The following is a 15,005-nucleotide window of genomic DNA, read 5'->3' on the forward strand; positions in this document are numbered from 1 at the left end:
TAGTAAAAACTAGTAAAAACTTTTCAGTTTTTACTAGAATTCATTCATGTATCACTAATATAAGTAAAAATAAAAATTTAAAAAGAATTTAAAAAATCCTAGATTGAAATGGAGATGTTTCCCAAGTTGCAATATACTTCCATCCATGGGGCTTCCATTGCCTTCAGGAACCCCTTGGTTACTCCATTTACCAGGTCAGGCTTGTATTCTACTTAACACTTAGTGCCTCACTCATAGCACAGTGGGCACTCAACAACTATCAGCTGAACTGAAGTGCACCTGGAAATGTGGAGAATAAAAACAACGAACACATGGTCACTAACAAACTCTATGATCTAGAAAGGCTAAATCATGCTCTAATTTTGAATGAGGCAAATTATTATTGAGTGCTAACAACATGCTCAATAGTTACCAAAGGCATACACAGAATTTTAGAAGAGAGCAAGACAAACATATAACATACTACCAGTGGTACAGAGGCTTTTAAAGCCTAAAATAGGCAGAACCCAAGCCAGAATCAATTATTTCTGGCTCCCTAGCCATAAAACTATAAAATTCAAGGGTTTGAAAAAAAGAAAAATAAGGGGAAAAAACTAACCTGTACTAAGTTTCTATGGGCTGCACATTAGACATCTGTGTAGATTAAAAGTTATTTGAGGCCTTAGGTTTCAGCTTGGTCATGTAAAGTACTGGGAGGTCATCATTTCCACCTTTACAAGAAAGAAGCTATATCGACTGAAAATCAATGACTCTTCTTGGACCTATCAGAGAAGTGAAGTCATAGGGCAAACCACCAACCCACTATCTGAAGAGACCGGTGCCTGCAGGTAGACACAGGATCTGAACATGTAATCTGGTAGGAAGATTAAACTAGAGATTCTGACAAATTACTGGAGGCCAGAGTATGGAATGTCATGAGAGTATGAAGCTCTTGGGCTCCACGTTGTGGGGGAGGGGTTTCCCATCCTCTTCCAAGTTTTACCAAAAGGAATCCCACAAGGCTCCTACAGGGAAGATCAGGAAAAATGTCAGAGAAAGCTTCCATGAAGGTGCTGTTTGGCTGAGGAAAATAGCACTCACTGTGAAATCCACCCAGACCCCTTTCCTTTATCTCTAGTACAGAACAAAAGGCTTAATTTTCGGGGGGACTTAAAATCTATGGCTTGAGGACACTGGTGGATACTCACTGCCGCTGGGCGAATGAACAGAGGAAAAAGAAAAAGAAGCTCCACCCCTGGAGAAAGGGCAGGAAATCTTGTGAAGGACACACTCAAGACCCAAGTTCCAGTACCTGCCTAAGTCTGAGGCTTAATCAAATCATCAGAGAACTCCCCCTCCCCCAGCAACCACCACCTGGCAAACCAGTTATGTGGTTAGTAACACTGAAATGCAACTGGGAGAGCTGTAAGAGACAGCTCTTGGGAAACAGTGCAAAGGAAAAACCCAAAGCCAAGCAGGAGTCAAAAAGAAGGTATCACTAGAGGAATCAGAAATCTCTGGTGCCCATAGCAAAAACAAACATGGAACACAGGCAGACTCCTGACTAGATTAATTAAAATCCCCACACTAAAGGCCTAGCAGAAGGAAACCTGTGTTCTTCTCCTGCCCATGTTCAGCTTTTAACAAATTTATGAGGTATAATAAAAGGCAGGAAAATATTCCAAATGCCAAAACAATCATCAGATCCAGATTCAGTATGACACAGAAGTTGGGACTATCAGAAATAAGATCTAAAAGAATTATGATTACTGTGTTAAAGACTCTAATGGAAAAGGTAGACAATATGCAAGAGCAGATGGATAATTTCAGAAAAGAGATGTTAACTGTGATAAAGAATCAAATGGAAATGCTCAATAAAAAAAGAGTAAAAAACCACCATGCTCAACAGTAGAACTGACACAAACAAGGAAAGAATCAGTGAACATAAAGATCAAATTTGTTGATCAGGTCAATAAAAATAAAATAAAAAGGGACAAAAGGGAGAAAAAATAGAACACAGCATTCAAGAACTGTGGGACAATAACAAACAGTATAATATATTTGTAATTGGAACCCCAGAAGGAAGAAAAAAAGAGAGAATGGGGCACAAGAATTATTTGAAGAAATAATGGCTGAGAACTTTCCAAATTAGTGACAGGCAACAAACCACAGACACTAGAAGCTCAGAGAATACCAAGCAGCATAAATATGAAAAAAACTAAAAGGCCACACCTGGGCAAAGACAAAGAGACTGAAGGAAGCCAGAGGAAAAAAGGCAAATTAGCTATGGAGGAACAAAGATAAGAATTACAGCAGACTTAACAGAAACCATGCAAGCAAGGCAACAGTGGAGTAGTATGTTGAGAGAGGAAAAAAACTCAACTCCGAATTCCATATTCCATGAAAATGTCCTTTAAAAGTGAGGAAAAAAAAGACTTTCTCATACAAACAAAAACAGAATTTACTGACAGCAGATCTGGCATAAAAGTTAATGTTAAAGGAAAATTCTTCAGGCAGAAAGATTATGAATAAGATGGGAAGCTGGATTAGCATAAAGAAATGAAGAGCATTGGAAAAGGAATAAATGAAGGTAGAATATAATGTTTTATTTTCAAAATGTTTGAAAAGCCAATTTCCCAGACACCAGCCAAGGGCCAATCTTGCAAGCAGGCCTTCTAAAGATAGCAGCCTCAGGCCTGCTATGTTAACTCTTTTCAGCACAAGAGGGTATATATTTAAAAAAAAATCCCTACAGCTAGCATCGTACTTAATGGTGAGAGATGGAATGCTTTCTAAGACTGGAACAAATGAAGGATGTCCTCTCTCACCTCTACAACTCTGATAAAGAAGAAAAAATAACAGTACCCATATTACCTGATTTCAAGAATCCTATGAAGCTATAATAGTCAAGACAGTGTGGTAATGGCAAAATGACAGGCACAAAGATCAATTCAACAGAACAGAGAGCTCAGAAATAGACCCACACAAGCATAACCACATTTTGACAGAGGTACAAAAGCAATTCAATGGAGAAAGGACAGTCTTTTCAACAAATGGTTCTGGAACTACTGGACATCCATATTCAGGAAGATGAACCTTGACATACACTCATTTTCATGGCTGGTAGGAATGCAAAATGGTAGAACCACTTTGGAAGACAGTTTGGCAGTTTCTTATAAAAACTCAGCAATCCCACTCCTACGTATCTACCCAAATGAACTGAAAACTTATGTCCACACAAAATATTTATTCAGCTTTATTCATAATAGCCAAGAAAATGGAAGCAACCAAGTTGTCCTGAAACAGGTGAATGAACCGTTGTATTCCATACAATGGAATACAATTCAGCGATAAAAAGGAAAAGGCTATTATTTCACATAACATAGATGAATCAAGTAAAAGAAGCAAGACCAAAAAAGGCTACATACTGTATGATTCCATTCATATGACATTCTGAAAAAGGTAGGGCTATAGTTAAAAATTCAGAAGTACACTATTCTGAGGCATTTCTAGGAAACAAAACTGGCTGGATATATTTTTTAACATGGATAGTTCTGACCAGGTCAACTTGCGTAGGAGTTCATGGAAGTTCACATCACCATAACCATATACCATCTCTTTTTAGATAAATGTACTTAATTTTTAAAATAGGGTAATATATTCACGTGGCTTAAAATTCCAAAAGTATATATAAAAGTTTATGCAGTGAAAAGTCTCTCTCCCACCCTCTACCCAGGCCATGTATGCCCCAAAGCTATCAGTGTCTTGAATATCCTTCCAGAAATATTTTATGTTTATGTAAGCAAACATTTACATATTACTGCCCCACTATCTATTTTATACAAATGGTAGTATACAATACACATTGTTCTGTTTCTTGCTTTTTTTTTCATTTTGTACATCTTGAAGATCATGCAATATCAATGTAATATTCTACTGTATAATCAAGCCTTGATTGATCCTTAGGCTATAACCACTCTTGCTATTATAAGCAATACTCCGAGTAACACGCAAACATTTGTTGAATTCATTCCTGGAAGTGTTTTCTGGTTCAAATGATATGTGCATTTATAATTTTGATGGCTATTTCCAAGTCACTTTTTCTTTTTTTAACATCTTTATTGGAGTATAATTGCTTTACAGTGGTGTGTTAGTTTCTGCTTTATAACAAAGTGAATCAGCTATACATATACAAATATCCCCATATCTCCTCCCTCTTGCGTCTCCCTCCCACCCTCCCTATCCCACCCCTCTAGGTGTTCTCCCTGTGCTATGTGGCTGCTTCCCACTAGCTATTCTACATTTGGTAGTGTATATATGTCCATGCCACTCTCTCACTTCGTCCCAGCTTACACTTCGTCCCAGCTTACCCTATCCCCTCCCCATATCCTCAAGTCCATTCTCTACATCTGCATCTTTATTCCTGTCCTGCCCCTAGGTTCTTCAGAACCTTTTTTTTTTTTTAGAATCCATATATATGTGTTAGCATACGGTATTTGTTTTTCTCTTTCTGATTGACTTCACTCTGTATGACAGACTCTAGGTCCATCCACCTCACTACAAATAACTCAATTTCGTTTCTTTTTATGGCTGAGTAATATTCCATTGTATATATGTGCCACATCTTTATCCATTCACCTGTCTATGGACACTTAGGTTGCTTCCATGAGCTGGCTACTGTAAATAGTGCTGCAATGAATATTGGGGTGCATGTGTCCTTTTGAATTATGGTTTTCTCTGGGTATATGCCCAGTAGTGGGATTGCTGGATCATATGGTAATTCTATTTTTAGTTTTTTAAGGAACCTCCATACTGTTCTCCATAGTGGCTGTATCCATTTACATTCCCACCAACAGTGCAAGAGGGTTCCCTTTTCTCCACACCCTCTCCAGCACTTATCGTTTGTAGATTTTTTGATGATGGCCATTCTGACTGGTGCAAGTCACTGACTTTTAAAATGTCAGGGATTTTTCATTTTTAATTTTTATCCTAGGAGGAAAAAAAGGAAGCTGAGATTCTATCACCAGGCAATTTTCTAGAGAAATGTACAGCTCTAAGATGTACAAAGTGAGCCTTCTATTCATTTTCCCACACATGCTTCCTAGGGTCCAGTTGCATTTTCATGTAATGTATTTCAGGCCACAAGCTGGTTGTAAAGCCTATTTCAGGTGTGTAAAAGGTGTTACTTCTAAAATCTTCACAAGCAAAAGCCAAAGGCTGACTCCCCAAATTACTAGTCACTGGCCACTCTACAGCACAATGGTGGATTCTTCACTGCAACCACAGGGAGATTTTAAAATCTTGACCAAATAAAACATATCTACAGAGAATCCTTTGTCCTTATTATAATGCCTAAATAAGGATTTCTTCTCTTAGGTAAAACTAAAGGTTATGAAGAAAGGATGCAAATGTTTCTCTCATCTTTCAGGTGGTGATGGATTCCCAATTAACCGTCTTTTTGCTTGACTACAAAACCTAGTGCAGTCTAGTACACTACAGTTTTTGTGATAAAGCTTGAACGGGAGGTTGAGGAAACCCAGGGGCTCCTTTGATAATAGCCACACAAGATCAGTGAGCAGCCAAGCCATTCATGATGGTACCTACATCTAGAGCCACACTGTCTCCCTTTGGCTTCCTCCTAGAAAAACCATCACTCAGCTCCACACTCGATAGAAGAGATGTGGCATGATCATATTACTTAGTCTCAAGAATACACTACATTTACAAATGAGCATTTAAAATGATTTATCAAAGGAAAAGCTGTTATATTCATTAATAATTATTATGCATTACTGTGGTAATGGTCCCCAATTTTCTCACATCTCCTTATGTCCACACCCTGGAGGGTCCCCTCCCACAACGACTCTGGGCTTGGCCACAGAAGAACTTCTGTGGTTTGGCTGATGGGACAATATCAAATGTGACACAAGCAGACACTTGAGAAGTGCTTGTGCACTGGTGCTTGCTCTCCCTTGCTACTCTTTGTGCCTTTGAGACCACGATGTTAACAAGTCCAGACCAGCCAGCTGGATGAGAGACCACTTGGAGTGGGGATGAGCCATCCCAGCTTAGGGCCTCCTAGACCAACCAGCCTGCCAACTACCAAATGTGTGAGCGAGGCCATCCTAGATCATCCAGCTGCCAGCTAACTACCCTCCCTGCCAAAAAAAAAAAAAAAAAGAAGGAAAAGCTAATTGACATAGGCTACTTCAAAGTAAATATGTTTGTGGTCCACTACATATGGAAAGGGGAAAAGAACACTGATTTTCCCTATGAAGTTTGCTCTGCACATAAGAAATAGTTTCAAACAGAAAAACCTGCAGTACCTGGATGAGAATAAATAAATATATAAGTATTGAAAAAATTCATCAGTCTTCCCAGATTCTCACAAATGCACTGTCTGCCATCACGGATGGCACACACCAAACACACACACACACACACACACACTCCACAAAAAATTTCCACTTAGTCACTGAAGCATCTTTATCATGATATATTTAAGCCAAAGTCTTATATATTCAACAGTTCCATTTCTAACATGAACAACAACTCAGGTTTCCAGGAATCACTTTTTCCTTCAATTCTACTTTTTTTCCCATTTGACAGGGCTTGGTGAAAGCTGAAAGAGCTCCCTTAATGCAGCCTAAAAAGCATCAGATATAAGAGCCCAATTAAACCTCCTTCTAGAAGCATTCTACAGGACCAGCTTCTTCCAGCATCACAGCAACTCTTTTTAGCCATGTTAATGGTGGGCAGTAAAAATTGTTTAAGATCTACACATGGGACTTCCCTAGTGGTCCAGTGGTAAAGAATCCGCCTTCCAATGCAGGGGACATGGGTTTGATCCCTGGTCAGGGAACTAAGATCCCACATGCCGCAGGACAACTAGGACCGTGCACCACAACTAGAGAGTCTGTGTGCCTCAAACTACAGAGCCCACGCGCTCTGGAGCCCGCAAACCACTACTAGAGAGAGAAAACCCGCACGCTGCAACTAGAGAGGAGCCCGCGTGCCGCAACAGAGGATCCCGCCTGCCTCAACGAAGCCTGTGTGCCGCAACTAAGACCCGACACAGCCAAAAAAAAAAAAGATCTACACATTTAGGCCAGAAACACTGCCTCTATTGGATCACAAAGTGGGACACTGAAAGGGAAATGACTCTCTTAAACCGCTTTTGTTTAGGCCTCACTAGATGCCTTTCTGGATTAAATAAACACACACTCAGAAAAACACCTTCCAGCAGCCTCCCCCAGTCCTTGGAATAAAACACAAGCTCCTTAATGAGGTCCCATAAGGCCCTGTCAATTTTCTCCTGCCTATCTCATCTCTTTCCCCAGGTCCTAGCCAAACCTCTGTGGATTCTTTCTACATCTCTCTCCCATCTCAGTGCCCTTACAACACCTGTTGTTCCCTCTGCCTAGCAATCCCTTCTCTCTGACTTTTACCTTGTTTTTTCCTGCTCATCCTTCAGGCTCCAGGGCACCTTGCTGATCTCCCTCTCAGAAGCATTCTACCTCTTACTTGCTGTGTGACCTTAGGCACGTTACCTTTGCTTCACCTCTTTGAGCCTCAGAAAGATACCCTGTGATAAGCACTTAACACAGTGCTTAGCACACAAGAAATGGTTAACAAATCATCGCTGCTGTTATTGCTATTATCTCACAGTAATCTCCATCACAACTCAGTACAATTAGTAATTAGATATTTATTTGCAGAAAAATAGAAACACCTCCTTGGATTTCACCTTAATACCTAGTACCTTTCATGCTATTCCCCCCATACTGTATTTTTTGAAGGGAAGACGAAATGAATGTTTACACAGCAATTATTTTTATTATTATTATTTTTTTTGCGGTATGCGGGCCTCTCACTGTTGTGGCCTCTCCCATTGCGGAGCACAGGCTCCGGACGCGCAGGCTCAGCGGCCATGGCTCACGGGCCTAGCCGCTCCGTGGCATGTGGGATCTTCCTGGACCGGGGCACGACCTGTGTCCCCTGCATCGGCAGGCGGACTCTCAACCACTGCGCCACCAGGGAAGCCCAACAGAGCAATTATTACCTTAATTAATTATTATCTCGGAGGTGTGGTTTGGCAGATGAAGAAATTGAGGCATGGTGAAGTTAAGTAACTGGTCAAAATCAAGTGGTGGATTAAAATGCAAGTTGGCATGACCCCACAGTCTGTGTTGGATATGACACCAAAGGCTTCCCTAACCTCATGAACCTTGTCATCTAAGAGCAGCAAGCCTCAAAAAAGATGGATCTTCACATTCACATACTTCCCAAATGACTCCCAGGTATCTAACTCTTCAAATCCTCAACCAGCTTGCTGTTCCAATTACCCCTGTAAACCCCTTTAGCACAATACTCTTCCCCTTGATTGAGGTGATAGATTTCCTTACTACCTTTCCACTGGATGTTGAGCTCTCAAGGAGATGAATATCTTTCACCTCTTATACCCCTAGCAAATATATGCTTGCTAAATAAATTAAATGAAAATGTTCGAGAATATATTATAGGTGCAAAGTTGGGGGAGTGGTGGAATGGATTTTCATAACTATTAAAGCTTGGCAGAGCTAAGAACAAACGACGAAAATGCTGACAAAAGGGGAGTTTACATTAACCACTTTTACAATTGATACTGATTTCTATATTTAGCACCAGAGATTCCATGTAATTTAAAAATCAGTGCTTTACAGCTTTAGGTAGATTTCACTCACCAATGTTCTGCTGCACCCCACAGCTGCACCTGGGCCACCCTCTGTGCAGATGCCTTTGACAAATACCAATCTCTCAATGGTTACTCTCAAACTGTTCATAAAAAGAAACAGAAAGAGCAAATGATAAGGCAAATGGGAACAAACTGTTAGTAAACGGTGACCTTGACTGAAAGGAATAAAGGAGTTCTTTGTACTATTCTTACAACTTTTTTTCTAATTGTGTCAAAATAAGAAGTTTTGAAAATCTAAAAAAAAAATTTCCCAGGAGATTGCAACACACAAGGTCTAGTGTACTGGCCATGCTGGTACCATATTCTCTTGTCAGCTGTTCCAAAAAACACACTCCAGACTCGGGTTTCCTTGCCTATCAGCCAACAAAAAGCCCCTTAGGTAACGGGGCTCAGCCACGGCTTCTGGGTTGGGACAGAGATTAAATTATTTACTGCTTGAAGAGCACTAATGAACATATAGGTATCTCCCATTGGAAAATGCCCCAGTACTATTTCCCCACACCAGGGCCCCTACTTTCCTCAGTCGGCTACCTTTGAGTTCTTACTTTCTTTTTCCCAAGCTCAGCTATAGGGTCAGGCAAATTCTCCCCAGGACACTTCTTGCTCACTGTCCCCGGCAAGAGAAGCACAGAGGCAATTTCAATGGTAAGAGCTTTGCTGCTGTTGTCTATGGAGAGATCTACAGAAAGGAGACAAAAATAACCATGGGGGAGTCACAAAGATTCCAGAAAACAGAAAACTCAAAGCTAGTAGTTACTTGGTCTGTAATGACCACTTGCAAGCACCCTTTTATTCGTTCATCACTTCTACCTACTCATCCTAGACCTTCCCCACCCCACAAACCAGAATGCTTCAGCTTTCCCAGTCACTGTAAGTGGAACAACAAGTAGAAACTTGTAAACCATTCAAGTGTCCCATATTAGCCATTTCAGCAAAGTGCCACATGGGTGTCACCCAATACTCACCCCTCACTTATAAGGTGAGATAAGTAAAGGTCACAGTAAGTTATCCCCTGATGAGAGATTTTCTTAATGTAAACCAGCATATGATCTCTACCTTCCTCAGCTCCTGTTTTGTGTAAGCTCTATGAGAAGGTAGGTACATTATGTCCTATGATAATATTCAACCTCTGTATCCCTGATCAAGGCTTGTTAGAGTCCTTTGTAATGCCATGTCTTCAAAAACACCCAATGCCTTCTGCCTCCCCCAAAATACTTGCTTAGTTCCAGCCAGACCTCAAAGTAGCGTGCAAAAAGAAGAAATGCTTTCGTGTAGCTTAGGGTAGGAATGGGTTGTTAGGATCAGTGGAACACAAAGGAGGGAAAAGACAAGCATTACCAAAGGAGATCATACTCAACCTACAGCCTTCAACATCCTTTGTTCTTAAATATTTCAACTTTTGCTAACTCATACATCTCAACTATGATGACAGCCCTGCACCATCACCTTTCTTGCTCCTGGGAACTCTCTACAGGTCAGAAGGTGGGTCCCGGTCACCCCTAAGGCTGCTTCCAAGTCACTCCCGGAGGCCAGATGATCACAAACACTTCAGGTAGGAGTGGGAGGCCCTTCTTCACTTTCCCCTACCTGTGAACAAGATTCACCAACTCCTACAGGCGAGAAGGCATTTACCACACTGCCAAGGCACAGCAACACGACTCAGAAAAGTGGGAGAACGAAAGTGTGGGTTCTAGAACCAGACCAGGACCCCTGAGTATTCCAGAACTGACTGGATGAAGAATGCAAGAAACTGTCAACGCACCAATACTGGGTTAAGAGCACTTCTCTAGCAAACAAAACTGTAGAGAAGAGCATAGTTGAAGAAAAGGTGTCAATGATGGTAGCCAAGGCTGAGATCTCATGTAATTCTCTCACCCTTGGAGAGAGTCATTATCCTTTTACAGTTCAAGTATTTAAATTTAGAGCTCACTTTAAATGAAAAAGAAAATGATATGTTATAGAGGTAGAATACTCCTAGGCTAAACAAAAGAGAAAAAAAACCCACATTTTCACTTATCCAGAGAGTAATCACATGATACTATAAAAGCATGAGAACTACACTATTCAAAAGGTACAGAGGCCTGGGATCCACATTCCCATTGTTTACAGATGTTATGAAAGTATTAAATAAAAATGCGATGCTTTGTTCAGGCCGACTCCTTTCTCACACCCCGCCTTCACCCCCAGGCTGACAAGAAATGGCTGCAGGGAAGGTATTTAAGAGAACTACTCTGAGAAAGTGGATTCTGGGTTGCTTAAACTAAGCCAAGATGTTGTGCAACCAGTCTTTACCTAAATTATTTTCCATTACTTTGCCAGTTTTGAGAGAAGCAGACAGTTATCTTTATCAGGGAATGAGGTCGCCTTTCCCTCCAGGCCACTGGAATCACCATCAACACGGTTTTGATTTCTTACACAATCAGACGGCAGGGGGGTGGGGGGACGCGGGGGGGGGGGGACGACACGGGGACCTCATCCTCAGCTTCACAGATCAACGGATCTCACATCAAAAACAATCTCTCGAACATCTGAGACCATGGATTTCCTTGCAACTCAGAAATCCAGAGAAGCGGCCAAACAAGTTTCTTGCCAAATGCTTAGGAGCTGCATATGTCCCAGGGCTACACAATGATACCAACTTTTAAACATGCCTTCACATACCACCACCATTACGGTCACACACTCGAAATCCCGCCCCCCCTTTCCTCCTCACAAATAATAAACGCAGGTTGCCCGGTGCAATTTAAAGCCAGACTTCACCGAAGCAGTGGCTCTGAAAAGCGAGAGAAAAAGATTGGAGGGAGGCTATCTTTTTTTTTAATCGATTGCTCCACGGCGGAGGGAATAAAACCAACTCGATTGCTGGAGAAAAGTTAACTTTGCCTTGCCCAGCGATGGGAAATTTTTCCCATAAGACTGGCAAAGCCCTCCCGTTTTCGCCACCCCCGCCCCCGGACCGCCCGGCGCTCACCGCGGATCCGGACCCGGAGCGCCGGAACAATGACGCGAGGGGGAGGGAAAGTTCGCCAGCCCGCGGGGCGCCCGGGCTCACCGGGGACCTCGCCGCCACCCGCACCGCCCGGCCCCCAGTCTCCGGGACTCAGTTCTTCCCGCCCCTCAACATCGAAACAGTCAGGGCGCGCCCCCGCTCCCCGGAGCATCCGGCCCCAGGCGGCCGGCAGAGCAGGTCCTCCCACCGCGGGTCTGACCCCGGGAGCCCCGAGAGCAGGCAGTGGACCGGGAGGGAGGGGGCGCCAGGATGGGGCACCGGAGGGAACGGCCGCAACAGTTATGGCGCTCAATTCCTGCCCGAGTGTAGCCGCAGCCGAGCCCGGCCGGGCGCCCCCACCACCCCTGCCCCCGCGCCGGCCACCCGGCGCTGCGCCGGCCGGCCGGCCGAGGGACCACCGGGCACTTCACCTCAGCCCACACACGCTCTCGGCCCCAAGGCGCTGGGGACGCCAGAGGCCACCGCGGTGAGGAGCCGAAGCGACCCAGAGCGCGGCGAGGCTGGGCCGGGACGTTGCGCTCCGCGGCGCCCGTTTCCACTCCCCGAGGCCGCCACTCCCGCTGCCCACACAACGCGACGCCCCCTAGCCCGCTCGCCCCGCGTCGAGCCTCAGTGGCGCCTACCTTTGCGCAGCTCGGTCGCCGCTCCTTCCCGGCTCCACACTCGGGCCCGGCAACGTGCCTGGCGAGTCGGGTAGGGGTGGTAACCGCCCCCCGAACCGCTCGCTTTCTTCTCTCCCCTCCCTCGCACCTGCCCCCTAATCTCCTCCCCACCCCCGCCCCCCGCCCCCCGCCCCGCCACGGGATCCGCCGGGGCCGCCCCCAGTGCCTCAGCTCCCGCCCTCGGCCCTCGCCCGCCCGGCCCTTCAGGCCTCAGCGCTGGGCAGGCGGTTGGGCGGCGGCGGCTGCAGCGGCTAAGGCGGCGGCGGCGGCGGCTGAAGCGGCGCGGAGCACTATTGTATTCCTGACACTGTGCGCTCCCACGCTCCGCCTCTTCCCCTTCCTTCCTCCCCCCGTCCCCCCACCCCCCGCGCTCCACTCACAACCCACCCCCCCCGCAGCCAACCGCTGTCCGCGCTCGCCCTACCCGACTGGCTCCCCGCCGTCCGCCCGCCGCGCGCTCTTCTGGCGGGCTGGGCGCCGTCGCTACCGCCGCGCGCCTCGAGGCTCCGCCCACTTAGTGCTCCCGCACCCGCGGCACTGGGCTCCAGGTGGGTTCCTCTCTGCTCCTGCTGGGCGCGCTGCTGTCGGGAGCAGCCTCAGCGCCTCTAAGGGCCGGAGACGCCGACGACGGGGAGGTTCCTGGGCCGTGTTGAAATACTACCTAAGCTTTTCATGGCCCCTTTCAACTCTAAAGTTGTGTAAGTGGACCCTCATGTATACAACTCTTGTCGGCCACTATTGATTTAAGTCGTTTGCACTTGAATTACCTATAATAATCAAGCCAAAGTGGCTATTAACAGAATAAATTTATTCAGTTGCAAGCACAAGTGGTTTATGATGTGTGGCTTTTTGATGAGTCAACTTGGTTAGGCTACAGCCTCCATTTATTCAATCAAACACCAACCAAGGTGTTGCTGTGAAGGTATTTTCATGTAATTAAAGCTCCTGATCAGTTGACATAAAGTAAGGGAGATTATCCTGGATAATCTGGGTGGGCCTGATCATTCCTTCCTGACTGCGTGCCCTATAGATTTTGGATTTACTTAGCCTGCCCCACATTTGTAAGCCAATATCTTCTAATTAATGAATGAATAAGAGAGAGAGAGAGAGAGAGAGAGAGAGAGAGAGAGAGAGAGTGCGTGTGTGTGTGTGTGTGTGTGTGTGTGTGTGTCTATAGCTATTGGTCTGCTTCTTTGGTGGAATACTGACTCATACAAATGTTTAAGCAACAAAGCCTTTACCATGAACTCATAATTGTCATTTTCATTTACATTTCTAGACTAAACAAAAAGGTAAGCTCTATGTCATAATATGCAAATGTGTGAATTCTAAAATATTCATGGTCCTTCAGACTTACCTCATTTTATTATACTTATTTTAAAATAATTATAGATTCACAGGATCTGTAAAAAAAAATATTACAGAACAGTCTCATGTAATCTTCACCCAATTTCCCCCAATGGTAATATCTCACATAACCAAGATATTGACATCGGTGCAATCCACAGGCCTTATTCCGATTACACCAGTTTTACATGCACTCGTTTCTGTGTCTGTGTATATAGTACTGCGCAATTTTATCACATGTAAGTGGAATCATACCTTTTGAAACTGGCTTTTCTTCACTCAGCATAATTTCCTTGCGATCCACCCAAGTTGTTGCATGTATCAATAGTTCATTCCTTTTTATTACTGAGTAGTAGTATTGCTATGGATGTACTACAGTTTGTTTAACTACTTACCCATGGACGGACATTTGGGTTGTTTCCAATTTTTGCCTATTAAGAATAAAACTGCAATGAATATTCATGTAGAGTTTTTTGTGTAAACATTAGTTTTCACTTCTCTGTGACAAATGCCCAAGAGTGCAATTTGCTGGGTCGAATGGTATAAGTTTAGTGTTATAAGAAACTGCCAAAAATTCCAGATTATCTGTACCATTTTACATTCCCACCAGCAATGTATGAAAGATCCAGTTTCTCTACATCTTTGCCTGCATTTGGTGTTGTCACTATATTTTTATTTTAGTCATTCTAATAGGTGTGTAGTGATACTTCTTTGTTTTAAATTGCACTTCCCAATAGCTGATGATGTTAAACATCTTTTCATATGCTTATTTGCCATTTGTATATCCTCTTTGGTGAAATGTCTGTTCATGTCTTTTGCCCATTACATTTTGAGAATTTTTTATATATTCTAGATACAAGTTTTCTGTCAGATATGTGGTCTGCAAACATTTTTCCCAGTCTGTAGCTGGTCTTTTCATCCTCTTAAGAGATTTTGAAGGCCAAAAGTTGTAATTTTGATGAAGTCCAACTTATCAATGTTTGCATTTATGTATCATGATTTGGTGTCATGTCTGAGAAAAATTTCACCTAGTCCTAGGTCCCACAAATTTTCTCTTGTATTTCCTTCTAAAAGTATTATAGTTTTATATTTTACATATAAGGCCATGCTTCATTTTCAATTAATTTTTGTATAAAATGTGAAGTTAAGGTCGAGGTTCATATTTTTGCCTATGAATGTCTGATGGCTCAAACACAATTTGTTAAAATAACTATTTGTTCCTCCACTGAATTGCTTTTGCACCTTTGGCAAAATCAGGTGGGCATATTTGTGT

The 15,005-nt window shown here is 43.5% G+C and overlaps 1 protein-coding gene across 12 annotated transcripts in view; it reads right to left on the bottom strand.

Moving 5' to 3' along the window:
• JADE3 (jade family PHD finger 3) overlaps positions 1–12,446 on the bottom strand; it is a 150,087-nt gene extending 137,641 nt beyond the window's left edge. For 6 of the 12 annotated variants that reach the window (XM_089904980.1, XM_022556340.2, XM_089904979.1 and 3 more), the window contains exons 1-3: positions 12,347–12,441; positions 9,245–9,392; positions 8,703–8,793 (exon numbers count right to left, since the gene is read on the bottom strand). The gene's annotated coding sequence lies outside the window, so the exon portion shown is untranslated. Of the gene's footprint in view, positions 1–8,702; positions 8,794–9,244; positions 9,393–12,346 lie in introns of all 12 variants that reach the window. The other 6 variants (XM_022556349.2, XM_022556344.2, XM_089904978.1 and 3 more) reach the window with 3 other exon arrangements.
• Between the last annotated feature and the right edge of the window lie 2,559 nt (positions 12,447–15,005).

The sequence above is a fragment of the Delphinapterus leucas genome, chromosome X (genome assembly GCF_059928025.1).
Source record: "Delphinapterus leucas isolate spDelLeu-1000000601 "Yukka" chromosome X, BTC_Dleu_Yukka2, whole genome shotgun sequence".
NCBI lineage: Eukaryota > Metazoa > Chordata > Mammalia > Artiodactyla > Monodontidae > Delphinapterus > Delphinapterus leucas.